Source organism: Lissotriton vulgaris, chromosome 2_1 (genome assembly GCF_964263255.1).
Source record: "Lissotriton vulgaris chromosome 2_1, aLisVul1.2, whole genome shotgun sequence".
In the NCBI taxonomy this organism is placed as follows: Eukaryota; Metazoa; Chordata; class Amphibia; order Caudata; family Salamandridae; genus Lissotriton; species Lissotriton vulgaris.
The window spans coordinates 767,606,480-767,619,539 of record NC_141687.1 but is presented as its reverse complement, the minus strand read 5'-3'; positions in this window follow the sequence as shown (position 1 = coordinate 767,619,539).

The window sequence follows — 13,060 nt, the reverse complement described above, 5'->3', positions numbered from 1 at the left end:
CCACGTCTGGGCATACCCTTCCCACATAGTGTGAACAGCAAAGCACACAAGACGATGGACGGAATGTTGCACAATGGCAAAACATTCACCCCCAGTCACAGATCTGGGTTTAATCCATCGTTATTTTGCTCACCAAGCCACCCCAGTTCAGACATGGCCATATGCAAATCAGTCTTGACCCTGTGCCTCATGGGAACAGTCCAGCCCGAACTGCCAAGCCATGTCTTCCCTGGACCAGAATCAAGCATTCTAGTACTGGTTTCTGGCGATCAGCCGTCTTCAGCTAGGATAGCTTTACTCCAGTGACGTAGTGAGCACGGGACCCACGTCTGGGCATACCTTTCCCACATAGGGTGAACAGCAAAACACACAAGATGATGGGCGGAATGTTGAACAATGGCAAAACATTCACCCCCAGTCACAGATCTGGGTTTAATCCATTGTTATTTTGCTCACCAAGCCACCCCAGTTCAGACATGGCCATATGCAAATCAGTCTTCACCCTGTGCCTCATGGGAACAGTCCAGCCCGAATTGCCAAGCCATATCTTCCCTGGACCGGAATCAAGCATCCTAGGACCAGTTTTTGGCTATCAGCCTTCATCAGCCAGGATAGCTTGATTCCAGTGGCATGGAGAGCACGGGACTCATGTCTGAGCATACCTGTCCCACTCGGGGTGACAAATGCAAAAACAACAATTGATGGACGAAATGTTGCACAATGGCAAAACATTCACACCCAGTCACAGATCTGGATTTAATCCATCCTTATTTTGCTCACCACACCACCCCACTTCAGACATGGCCTTATGCAAATCAGTCTTAACCAGGGCCTTACTGGAAACCAAAACCGGCCCTGGCAAAGCGCTGGGCCGCCCCACCCCCTGGGATTGGGGTTGCCACTGAGCTCTTTGCCAGGGCCGGTTTTCGGCCGATTTTGTTACAGGGCCGATTTTACAGCTATGCTGCAAAAACGACCCTGTAACAAAAATGCCCCCCAGGGGCCAAAAACCAGCCCCCACAAGTGCGGCGCACCGGGGGATTGCCCGGTGCCCGCTACGGCCAGTCCGGCCCTGGTCTTGACCCTGTGCCTCAAGGGAACAGTCCAGCTCGAACTGCCAAGCCATGTCTTCCGTGGACCGGAATCAAACGTCCTAGGACCGGTTTCTGGCTATCAGCCTTCATCGAACACACAGGGATATCTTTAGGACTTTGGGGGCCCTGTTTGGAAGAGCTTTGAATTTATGATCCAATTTCAGCTCTTTCATGCCGTTTTGGCTAAGTCACTGACATTGCACCGGCATACTCATCCAAATTCTAAATGTATTTACATCTAATATTCAGGAATAACACAACAGCAGCTCACTAACACTACTACAAATAACCTCTATGCCACCCTCTCATTTCTCATATGTGAGGTCCTGTTTTGATCTAAAAGAACCTTTTTTATGGATGTAGCATGAAACACCAACACAACATTTCTCTGAATGTCTGTAATAGACCCTCAAACATCACCCATAATACAAATAAATGAAAGCAAAACTGCATTAAAAAAAGTTCTGTCTAAGAATTACTCAAGATCACCAGGGAAAGACTCAGCAGAAAGAGCCCACTTTGTCCATGCCTTAAAACGTCTCTGAGAGCACATGTGGTTGCTAGGGTATAAAAATACCTTCTTCAAGGGCATCAAAGGACACATATTTTGCCATATCGACAGGAGCCCCGTTTGCCTTATTCAGCTGAGTGCTTGTGTTATGTGCAGTCAAGAACAAAATCTAGCAGTGGGAGGACAGATTCTTTTTTTCATTCAGCTCCTTGCGTCTTTCAGGGTGAGCATGTCACATTCGTCACAATCCTATACAGAAAACCCCCCTGACTAATCTCACGAAGCTGACAAAATGTACCATCCTTTTCAAAAACCACAGGGAATTGAAAGATGCGCATCTCTTCTTCACGCCCCCAATGACGTCACCACAGCAGGCAGCCTACAGTGCACGACAGAGACCTATTTCCGTACCGCAAATCTTTCCAGAGGGAAGGGATTAGCGGGAATGCCTCTCGATTCTTCTGCCCCTTATCCTGCCTGACAGCGGGAGACGTGGCAGCCTTCGTGATTGCTTTTCAATCTCCTCTTGTAATCATAAAAACCAGAGGGTAGCCCAGAGAACTGTATCTGTGCGTCAGCCTTTCCAGCCTACGTAAAACATTTCCATTGTAATAGATAAACGTGCATATCTTGTCTATTAACCACCTGGCTTCTAAGACATCCGCCCCCACTGTTCTCCACACCCACTCTGCTGCTAAGCCCTTTGTGTATGTTTGGGGGAGTTTGAGTTTAAACCTTCAGAACGTTTTGTTCCACAAAGGGTACCCACACCAGATACATGTTGTCTTTCTCAACATCCTGGCAATTCTAAAGGTACCCAGGATATGCAGATTCCCCTAGAACAGTGGTTGCCCCCCACCTTTTTAGAATTGTGGAAGTGCACTTTCATTCACAGGCAGCCCATTTTCCAATGAAACCATCACAAACTCTGCACAACCATACATTTTTACTGCTAAAACTATATAGCACACAAATGGTAATAATGTGTAACGCTTCCATCATTGTTTTTTCCTGGTCTATAAGTTTCTTTGAAATGCCCGGTAGAGTGTCCAGCACAGGACGAACTTTGAATCTCCGATCAGAGTCTGGATGGTCTCTGTGAAGGGCATGGCTGTTATCACTGAAATACAGCAGTTGCAGAGCCAACAAGCATTTGCAATGCAATTGGTCTCGCATTCACACAGGTTCGAACTATTTGGCATTGTAAATGACAATGCCTTTTATTTATGTTTTGGGTTTTAAAACATAAATAAAAGGCATTGCCATTTACAATACTAATAGCTTAAACTCTCGCAAATGCAAGACCTATTGCATTGCAATAAAGGGCCTCTCTCGAACACTTGTTAGATTGTAAATATCAGAGGAAGAGTCTGGCCTGCGAAGTCTTCAAAATAGTGCAGTGAATAAGATGTGTAAGTGTTGTAAATTACACAGACACAAAGTGTGAAATGAGAGTTACATATGATCCGAGCTATAAACACTAACAAATCGCTCAAACACCTTTCACTCTGTGATTACACTGTTGCGGCTCAGAAGAAAGAGTGGGGTGGGGCAGGGGCTATCTCCTGCCCTCTCCGTGATTTGAGTGTACAGTGTGGCCTTGTCTAATGTCATTGCTATCTTTGGCCTAATAAAAAACACTCAAGCTGTAGTGGGGCCCTGGCTTCACCCCCTGGTGCAGGGCAGGTTGTGCTTTATGGCAGGCATGGAGGGAGGGAAGGAGGATCTCGGTTGCAGCTCCAGCCTCGTACAGTGCCCCTGCTATTACTAGTGTGCGAGAGACTCTGAGATGATGTTATTGGTATTGGTGGTGGTGGTATTGGTGGTGGTGGTATTGGTGGTGGAGGCATTGGTGGCGGTGGTATTGGTGGTATTCGTGGTGGTATTGATATTGTTGGTGATATTGGTATTGGTGGTGGTAACTGGTATTGGCATTGGTGGTATTGGTGGTGGTATTGGTATTGGGGGTGGTATTGAGGGTGGTGGTATTGGTATTAGTGGTATTGGTGGTGGTATTGGTGGTGTGGTATTGGTATTGGTGGTGGTATTGGTATTAGTGGTAATGGTGGTGGTGGTATTGGTATTGGTGGTGGTATTGGTGGTGGTGGTATCGGTGGTGGTGGTATTGATGGTGGTATTGGTGGTGGCTATTTGGAAGCACTGTTCCACTTAATGCAATCTCATATGGCATGCTCACAGTATCACGGTGAAGGGTCACAGTGGAATGCTGAAACTTGCATGCGGTGCATGTCTGCCGAGTGTGAGGGGTCAATGCACCTTCAAATACCTATTTTAGGTAAGGCTATACAGCTTAAATAATGCTGGTAAAACTAAAATATAGTCAAGCGAGAATGTCTCACTGTGGGTTTGGGAAAGGTCTGACTTGGAGTAGTGTCACATACTGTCATTGGCTGTTTTGATGTAAATCTGTCTTTGCTCCGACAAAAAACTCTATTTTCTCCCACTAAGTTTATTAGTGCATTCTTAAGTCTGTGGAGGTGGGAACACTTCTCAATGGATTAGCACAAACACTGCAATCTTCTTACTGGATTAGCACAAACACTGCAATCTATATTTGAAGTATAAAATCTCTGTGTGAATCCTCAGAGACACTTTTTCTTCTTTCGAATATTAGTACTATACACTCACAGAATAATTGGTCTATTCTAGTGGCCCAGCAAGTGAACTCACAATTTTTACATTTATATTTCAATATTATAGTGTATGCTTAGCAAATTGTTGTTGAGCGGAGCCTCCACCTAGGAATATAGTAACAAGTAAGGGAGTAAGGAGGTCAAAATAGAACAGAGTGACACTGTTTTTATTGGTTAATATCTTGTTAAAAACAACATCTTGCAGTTTACTACTTTGGGCCTCATTACGATGTCAGTCAGAAAGGTTCAGAATGGCATTCGGTTAGTCCGAATCCAATTCGAACCCGCCTTTCCGACCGACACGGAAACCCTTCCGACCGACCGATTACGATGTTCAGCAAGCGCTCGGACGGAGCGAGTCGGTCGGAGCAGACTCGTACAGGTCCCCGGACCGCATTTCTGACTGACGCATTATGATGTCAGATTCGGACAGCCTTTCCGAATTGGTTGTTCTGACACAGACAGCTGTCGGAATCCAGCATTGCAGGAACCATGGGGTGCCTGCAACAGGGTGCACGATTTTCCCCACCCCTTTCTTCAATGGGAGCCTGTCTCTTGGGCCGGAACACAGGCTCCCATTGAAGTCAATAGAGTCTGACTGAACGGTGTTTGGAAATATCATAATCAGTCGGTCGGACTCCCCGAATCTGATTCCGTCGGAAACCATTCCGAGACCGAGTCGGTCGGAATGCTTTTCGACCGACATAGTAATGAGGCCCTTGGTGTATGAACAGTACTTGAGGCCAGTGCTTCCAGTCTCATGAATCATAACACTTTGCACTCTGAAATTACCAATTTATATCCCCCCTCCCCACTCCCAGATCCAACAGTTCCATCTAATGGGCGCCTCTGGTAGCGTGAAGCTACTGTCATAGTGGGCCCACCTTGTGGCTGAATGCCAAAAGGAAAAGATCCCATCCACATGTGCTGCTTTAATAGAGTTACTGGTTCTTACAACTGCTTTTCACAAAGTACATACCACAGGCGAATGGCTAGTGCTATAATATTAAGAGCTAGACAGCATAATAATGATGGGTGGAATGCTTGAATTAATGTCTGCCACTAGTAGCCATTCTGAGACACATCCTTTTCCACTGATTTTCCTTTGTTCGTGCCATTACAGAGACAAGCCACATGCGAGTCTGTCACGCTTCTGCCCCAGAAAGGATAGTCCTCTCCAAACTGTTAGGCTACTTCCCGCTGAATAGGAATACAGCCCACTCCAGCCTGGTTTGGGCTTTATTGGGCATCATCAGCAGGGAACAACTTAGTCCAGGGTCACAGCACCCTTGGGCCCACCTCTGGGCATAGTCCTGCTACTTAAGGACATCTAGGTGGAGTGGGAATGTATAGAATTCTTTAGGTTCAAAGTGCATCTCATTGATGAGGTTCAAGAAGTAATAATCTGAAGTTACTAGTGTTCCAGTTCAAAGGGGCATGGCCTAAGGCTGATTAACACGTGGTTGGTACCTTTTTGTGAATGCACAGATGAGCTGAAAACAGTGGCATGTAATATTACTCTTTCAATTTCATATTTTTCATATTGATTTACTCATTTCCATTAAATACTTTTTGGTGATTAAGTCACTTTTATGCGATATGATGCCTTCAATAATGAAACGGCTAGATAGCCCTTATGCAGGAATTATACTGTTCTAAATGGTTTATCATTTTTTAGGGTCGAGCCTGCGATAGCATGTGCTAGTGGATGCATCTTGTGTGAGTGACGCTGTTGTTAACAAAAAGGGTTTGGAGCCCACCCTGATGCTAACAATTTGCTGGATGTGTGGCACTCTTTTTTTACAGCATCGTAACTGGTCACTGCAGGCCTAACATCATTTCCATTCCCCTGTGTGGAGCAGGGACGAAGCACGGATTGATTCAACTTAATCAATACCCGTACACTACTCCGGTCGTGATTTTGTTCTTTTTAACTTCCAGTGCCTGCAAACCGAAGGCGTGTGACTGGCAAAAACGTGGCCAGCAGGACAAACAAAATTGCAAAGTTTTATTTTCTACAGTTGGCTTTATTTTTTTGCCAATTCTCTTTGTCTCACTTTGCACTCATTTCTTGTTTTGTATTTGGTCATGGGTGCTGTTCTGAAAAGATGACGATTAACTTGTTCTGTATATTGCAAAGCGACATGGTTTCTTTCTTATGTGTAATTTTCGAAATTACGCAGTGCAGTACATTCCAATACACCCCACTCTAATCCAATCCGCCCCACTGCAATCCACGCCAATTTAATCAAATTCACCCCACCTCACCCCACACCAATTCACTCAATCCAATCCACTCCACTCAATCCAATTCATCCTAGACCAAACCAGTCCACCCGACTTCAATCCAAAGCACTCACTCCAATCCACTCCAATCTACATTAGTCCAATCCTCCCAACCCACCCCACTCTGGTCCAAACCAATCTGCCCTACTCCAACCCAAAACAATCTGCCCCACTCCAATCCAGCAATCCAAAACAATCTGCCCTACTCCAATCCAAAACAATCTGCCCTACTCCAATCCAAAACAATCTGCCCCATTCCAATCCAGCAATCCAAACAGGAAGAGCTCCTCTGCTAAGGCAGAGGAGTGCCGTCCCACTGCTCTCTGAGCAGTGAAAAAAGTCAAATTAAAATGCTAATAGCTTAACTTTATTATCATTTTATATTACCTACTGCAGTGGCTCTGTTGTTTTTTTGCGGTGGGGCTGGGCTCCGTGACGCAAGAGCACTGCAGGGGGAGGAGTGGTGGCACTCTCCAAGTGTGCATAACAGTTTGGCCAGCCGTCTTAGGCTGGCCAAACAGTCATGCACGCTTGGAATGTTCTCCACCAAGGCTGCATTACAGCCTGGGTGGAGAACATGCCGAAGCTCCCAGTCCCTGCCATAGCGCTGAACCATGGGGCTCAGACTAATCACATTGCTGCATTGCAGCGGTGTGTTTGGCTATGGGGAGCCTGGGAACCCGGGTGCTTCCTGCTTGCAGGACTCCATACAGGTAAGTGTTTTTTTTGCTGTTCATTTTCCCTCCCGCCCCTGCCCTCCCCGCCCACCATCCCCGTCTGGTAGCAGCCGCTACTGAATCCAAAACAATCTGCCACACTCCAATCTAAAACAATATGCCACACTCCAATCCAAACAATCTGGCCCACTCCAATCCAAAACAATCTGCTTCACTCAAATCACCCTGCTGCAGTCCAAAAGAATATGTCATACCCCATCTGCCTGACTCCAAATTACCCCACTCAAAACCAAATTAATCTGCACCTCTCCAATCCAAAACAATCTGCTTCAAAACAATCCGCCCTACTCTAATCAAACACAGTCTGCTCCACTCCAATTCAAAACAATCTGTACCTCTCCAATTCAAAACAATCTGACCCACTCCACCCAAAACAATCAACCCCACACCAATCCAAAGCAATCTGCCCCACTCCAATACAGCAATCCAAAACAATCTGCCCTATTCCAATCCAAAATAATCTGCCCTACTCCAAAACAATCTGCCCCACTCCAGTCCAAAACAATCAGCCCCACTTAATTTGTTCCCCTTCAATCCAAAACAATCTGCTCCACTCCAATCTGCCCACTCCATTCCATACCAATCTTCCTCACTCCACTCCAAAACAATCGGCCCCATTACAATCCAAAACAATCGGCCTCACTCCGGTACAAACATTCTGCCCCACTCCAATTCAAAAGAATCTGCCCTACTCTATTCCAAAACTATTGGTTCCACTTCAATCTGCCCACTCCAATCCAAAACAATCTTCCTCACTCCACTCCAAAAGAATTGTCCCCAATTCAATCCAAAACAACCTGCCCCACTCCAATCTGCCCCTCGCCAATTCAATCTACCTCACTCCATACCAATTCACCCCCATTCCAGTCCAAAACAATCTGCGCCACTCCAACCGAGAACAATCTGCTCTACTCCAATCCAAAACAATCTGCTCGAGTCCAATCCAAAACAATCTGCCCAACTCCAATCCAAAGCAATCTGCCCCACTCTGATCTAAAATAATTTGCACCACTCCAATCTGCACTCTCCAATCCAATCTGCCACACTCCAATTCAAGTCAATCTTCCCCACTCCGATCTGCCCCACTCCCGACCAGAACACTCTGCCTTACTCAATCCAAAACAATCTGCCTACTACAATCCAAAACAATCTGCAGTTCTCCAATCTGCCTCACTACAATCCCAAAAATCTTCCACACTCCAATCTGCCCCACTCCAATGCAAAACAATCTGATCCAAAATAATCTGCCCAACTCCAATCCAAAACAATCAGCCCCACTCCAATCCAAAACAGTCTGCCCCTCCCCAATCAAAAAACATCTGCCCCACTTCAGTCCTAAACAATCTGCCCCACTTCAGTCTAAAACAATCTGCCCTACACAAATCCAAAACCATATGCCCCACTCCAATCCAAAACAATACACCCCACTCCAGTCCAATGGACCCCACTCCACTCCAATGCTCGACTCCAATCCAATCCACACAACTCCAATCCAATTCGCCCCACTCAAATCCAATCTACCTCACCCCAATCCAATCCATCTCACCCTAATCCAATCCACCCCACTCCACCTCCAAACATGGCACTGCATCCCAATCTACCCCACTCCAATCCAATACACCCCACACCAACCCAATCCACCCAATTCAATACACACTAATCCAATCTACCTCACCCAAATCCAATCCACCCCTCCCCATTCCACCCTAATCCACCCTACTCCAATCCACCACAATCCACCCCATTCCAGTCCAATCCACCCTACTCCAGTCCAACCCACCCCAATCCAATCCAACCCACGAAACTCCAATCCAATCCACCCCATTCCAATCCACCCCATTCCAGTCCAACCCACCCCACTCCAATCAAATCAAATCCATTCCAATCCATCCCAACCCACTCCAATCCAAGCCAATCCACCCACTTAAATCCATTCTAATCCACCCCACTTTAATCCAATCCACTGCAACCCAATCCAGTCCACTCCTCTCCAATCTGATCCACCCCACTGCAACCATTTCCCAAAAATCCACCCCAGCCCGCCCCACTCCATTCTATCCTACCCAGTCCAACCCATCCCAATTCAATCTACCCCAATCGTGTCCCTCCACTCAACCCAGTCCAAACACAATCAAATCCACCCGACTTCATTCCACCCCACTCCAGTCATCCCACTTTATTCCAATCCACTGAACACAATCCACCCCACTCAATCCAAACCACCCTACTCAATTCAATTCACCCTCTCCAATCTACCCCAATTCAATGCAATCCACCCCACCACAATCCAATCCACCCCATTCCACTCCAATCCAGTCAACCCCACCCCACTTCATTCTAATCAACTCCAGCCCACCCCAATCCAGTCCACCCAACTTCAGTCCAATCTACCCCACCTAATCCACCCTACTCAATCCAATCCACCCTACTAAATCCAATTCACCCAACTCCAATTCACCCCACAGCAATCCAATCCACCACATTCCAGTCCAATTCAGTTAAGCCCACTCTAATCCAACCCAATCCACAACTCTCCACTCCAATCCTTCCCACCCCAGTTCAACTCAACCCACTCAGTCCAATCCACATGGCTCCAGTCAATTCACCCCACTAAAATCCAATCTACCCCAATCCAATCCACTCCAACCCAGTCTCATCACATCAATCCAATGCACCCACCTCAATCCAATCTAATCCACCCCACTCAAATCCACCTCACCCCAATCCACCTCACCCCATTTCAATTCACCGCACCCCACTCAATTCCCCACCACTCCACTCAATCCACCCCACTCTACCACAGTCCATCCCACCCCACTCTACTCCAATCTAATCCACCTCACTCCCTTAATACACTCCACTCTACACCACTGCACTCTATAAACTGCACTCTACGACACGCTCTGCCACTGAGCCTTTGAACTCTACTCCCCTCTATTCAGTTCTACGACACTTAACCCCCCCCCCTACTCCACTCTGCGACACTGGTGCCCGACAAATCCATTCTATGATACTCTACTCCCCACTCCACTCTTCAACACTCTACTTCCCCACTCCACTCTACAACACTCCATGCCACTAACTTTTAACCATGCTGCAAAGTAGTCACACTGGTGAACAGCATCTCAAAAACAATTACCAACGTCTTTGTTCTGCCAATGCTTGTGTATTACTTTGTGTCACTCTATGTAAGAAAACTGGAATTTGTTGAACACTATATTGTGTGATTGTGTGCATGCGTAGTCCTTTGGTACCTGAGACACAGGCTGTTCATCTTGTGTGCCCATGCAGCCTCAGTTTTTGCAGCGGCCCGGATGTTTGCAGTAAATATTACCAACTTGTTTGCTATAGAGGCTTGTTATCTGCTTCGTCAGACAGTCACTGCCCACGTGACAAATGTCGTAGAACAGACAAGCCATGCCTCGCCAGGAGCTGGGTAAGGTGAGCGGTGCCCAGGCAGCTGTCTCCAGCATATTAGGACAGGGAACGACTTTGCCACATTTTGTAACTTTACACAACACTTACATACATTTCACCGCTCACACTACACACTGACTCACCATTTACTCTGCACAGTCATCCTGACATTGCACCAGCAGCCAGATACTGTCCACCCGCCATTCACAGTCACCCTGACTCTGCACTCACACACCATTGACATCCCTCACACCCAGCACTCACGTTTCTTTCACCCACCACTCACACTCAACCGCTCATCCTGCACTTATACTATTGACACACCTCTGACCCTATACTCACACACCTCTTTCCTTCTACAGGGTAATATATCTCAAAATTCTCTTTCTGCACTGAACATACATCAATTCCTATGCATTGAGGCTCTTTCACCCTGCAAGAAAGACAAAGAGTAATGGAGGGCCTAAGGGGAAATTGTTTTTATAGACCTACTGGTGCCTTGTTCCCCAACTAAACAGTAAAAAACACGAAAGATACCAGAAGTCTGAGTTCGTTGGAACCTATAAAGTGTTCCCTCTGTAAGACAAAACCAACAGGTTAATGTACAAGGAAAAACATTACCAAAACGTTAATGTAGAACCACACAGGAGAAGAAGACTAGAAAAAGACTAGAAAAAGTACCCATCAGCCCACTCAATAGCAGAACTTCGTCATCTGGGTTGTGTGATTGAGATAGTGGTATCCAGTGTGCCCTTCCTCAGGGCGGACCCGGGGCTAGCAAAACTTGGACCACATGATTGACCCTCAACCGTAGAAGATGATCGAGTGCAGGCTGTAAGGACAAAGTTGCAGTGCTCGAGAATTGTGAAAAAAGAAAAGCAAAGGAAAAGAATTGTAATCCAAGTGTTCTAAAAATACCTATCTTGATGTCATAAGAAAAACTTTATTGGGTCTGTCCATCAAGGTGGTATGGTTAAAAGCAGAGTGATAATAGCATGCAAGGAATTGCTATTCACCATGAATGTAAACTGGTCGACATGTTTCAGCCTTTATAGGCTTTCTTCAGGACCTATGATGCACTACTGCAACACTTACTTTATATACTGTGAAAGACAATCTACAGAGCAAATCCAATTTCTCAAATGTAGAAATTGGTATATCTTCTCCCAAATTGTAGGGAGGAAACACCTCACCTCACCTGGCGTCCGCTCAGGGTAAAGGAGGCCACGCACTCTCCGTCGTTGCCTCGGTCATGGAACTGAGCCGAGGCTTGATGGACAGACCCAATAAAGTTTTTCTTATGACATCAAGATAGGTATTTTTAGAACACTTGGATTACAATTCTTTTCCTTTGCTTTTCTTTTTTCACAATTCTCGAGCACTGCAACTTTGTCCTTACAGCCTGCACTCGATCATCTTCTACGGTTGAGGGTCAATCATGTGGTCCAAGTTTTGCTAAGCCCCGGGTCCGTCCTGAGGAAGGGCACACTGGATACCACTATCTCAATCACACAACCCAGATGACGAAGTTCCGCTATTGAGTGGGCTGATGGGTACTTTTTCTAGTCTTTTTCTAGTCTTCTTCTCCTGTGTGGTTCTACATTAACGTTTTGGTAATGTTTTTCCTTGTACACATTAACCTGTTGGTTTTGTCTTACAGAGGGAACACTTTATAGGTTCCAACGAACTCAGACTTCTGGTATCTTTCACCCTGCACTCAGACACTTACCAACCATCATTCATGCACCACTCACCCTGCACAGAGAGCACTCACACCATTCTCCCTGCACTCATACACTGCTCCCACACCTCTTAACATATTGTTCATCCTACGGGGAATCCTAATGCATTTAACAATGCTTGTTTATGTTGCAAATGCCTTTAGCACATATTGCACTTTGTTTATGTCTTTTTATTTTTTGTTAGTGCAATCTGCAACAATGCTGACGTGCTGTGCAGTTCCCCATTATTGTAGTAACTACAACAGTTAAGTGTTTCACAAGTGCCTTAATAGGATGCTGGCACAGATTCGAAACTGTGTCTCTATTGTAGCCATCTTCCGTACTGAAGTTGACCATTATAGTATAAAAAATATGTTTTGGTCCACATGTGGATATATTTATTTACACATGTGATCATTAATGCAATAAATATTGTAACGACAAACAATTGTCCTTGACAGTAATAATGGTCAAAGCTTCCTCTCATGACAGACCTCACCCCGTCTTGCTCATCTCTAGTATAGTCCTCCATATGCTCAAACACTCCATTCGTATCCATCCTATGATACATAGAATTTTCTGCCTTTCTAATGTCAACATACAACCTCATTCTACCTTTAAGTGACTTCCAGTTGGTTGA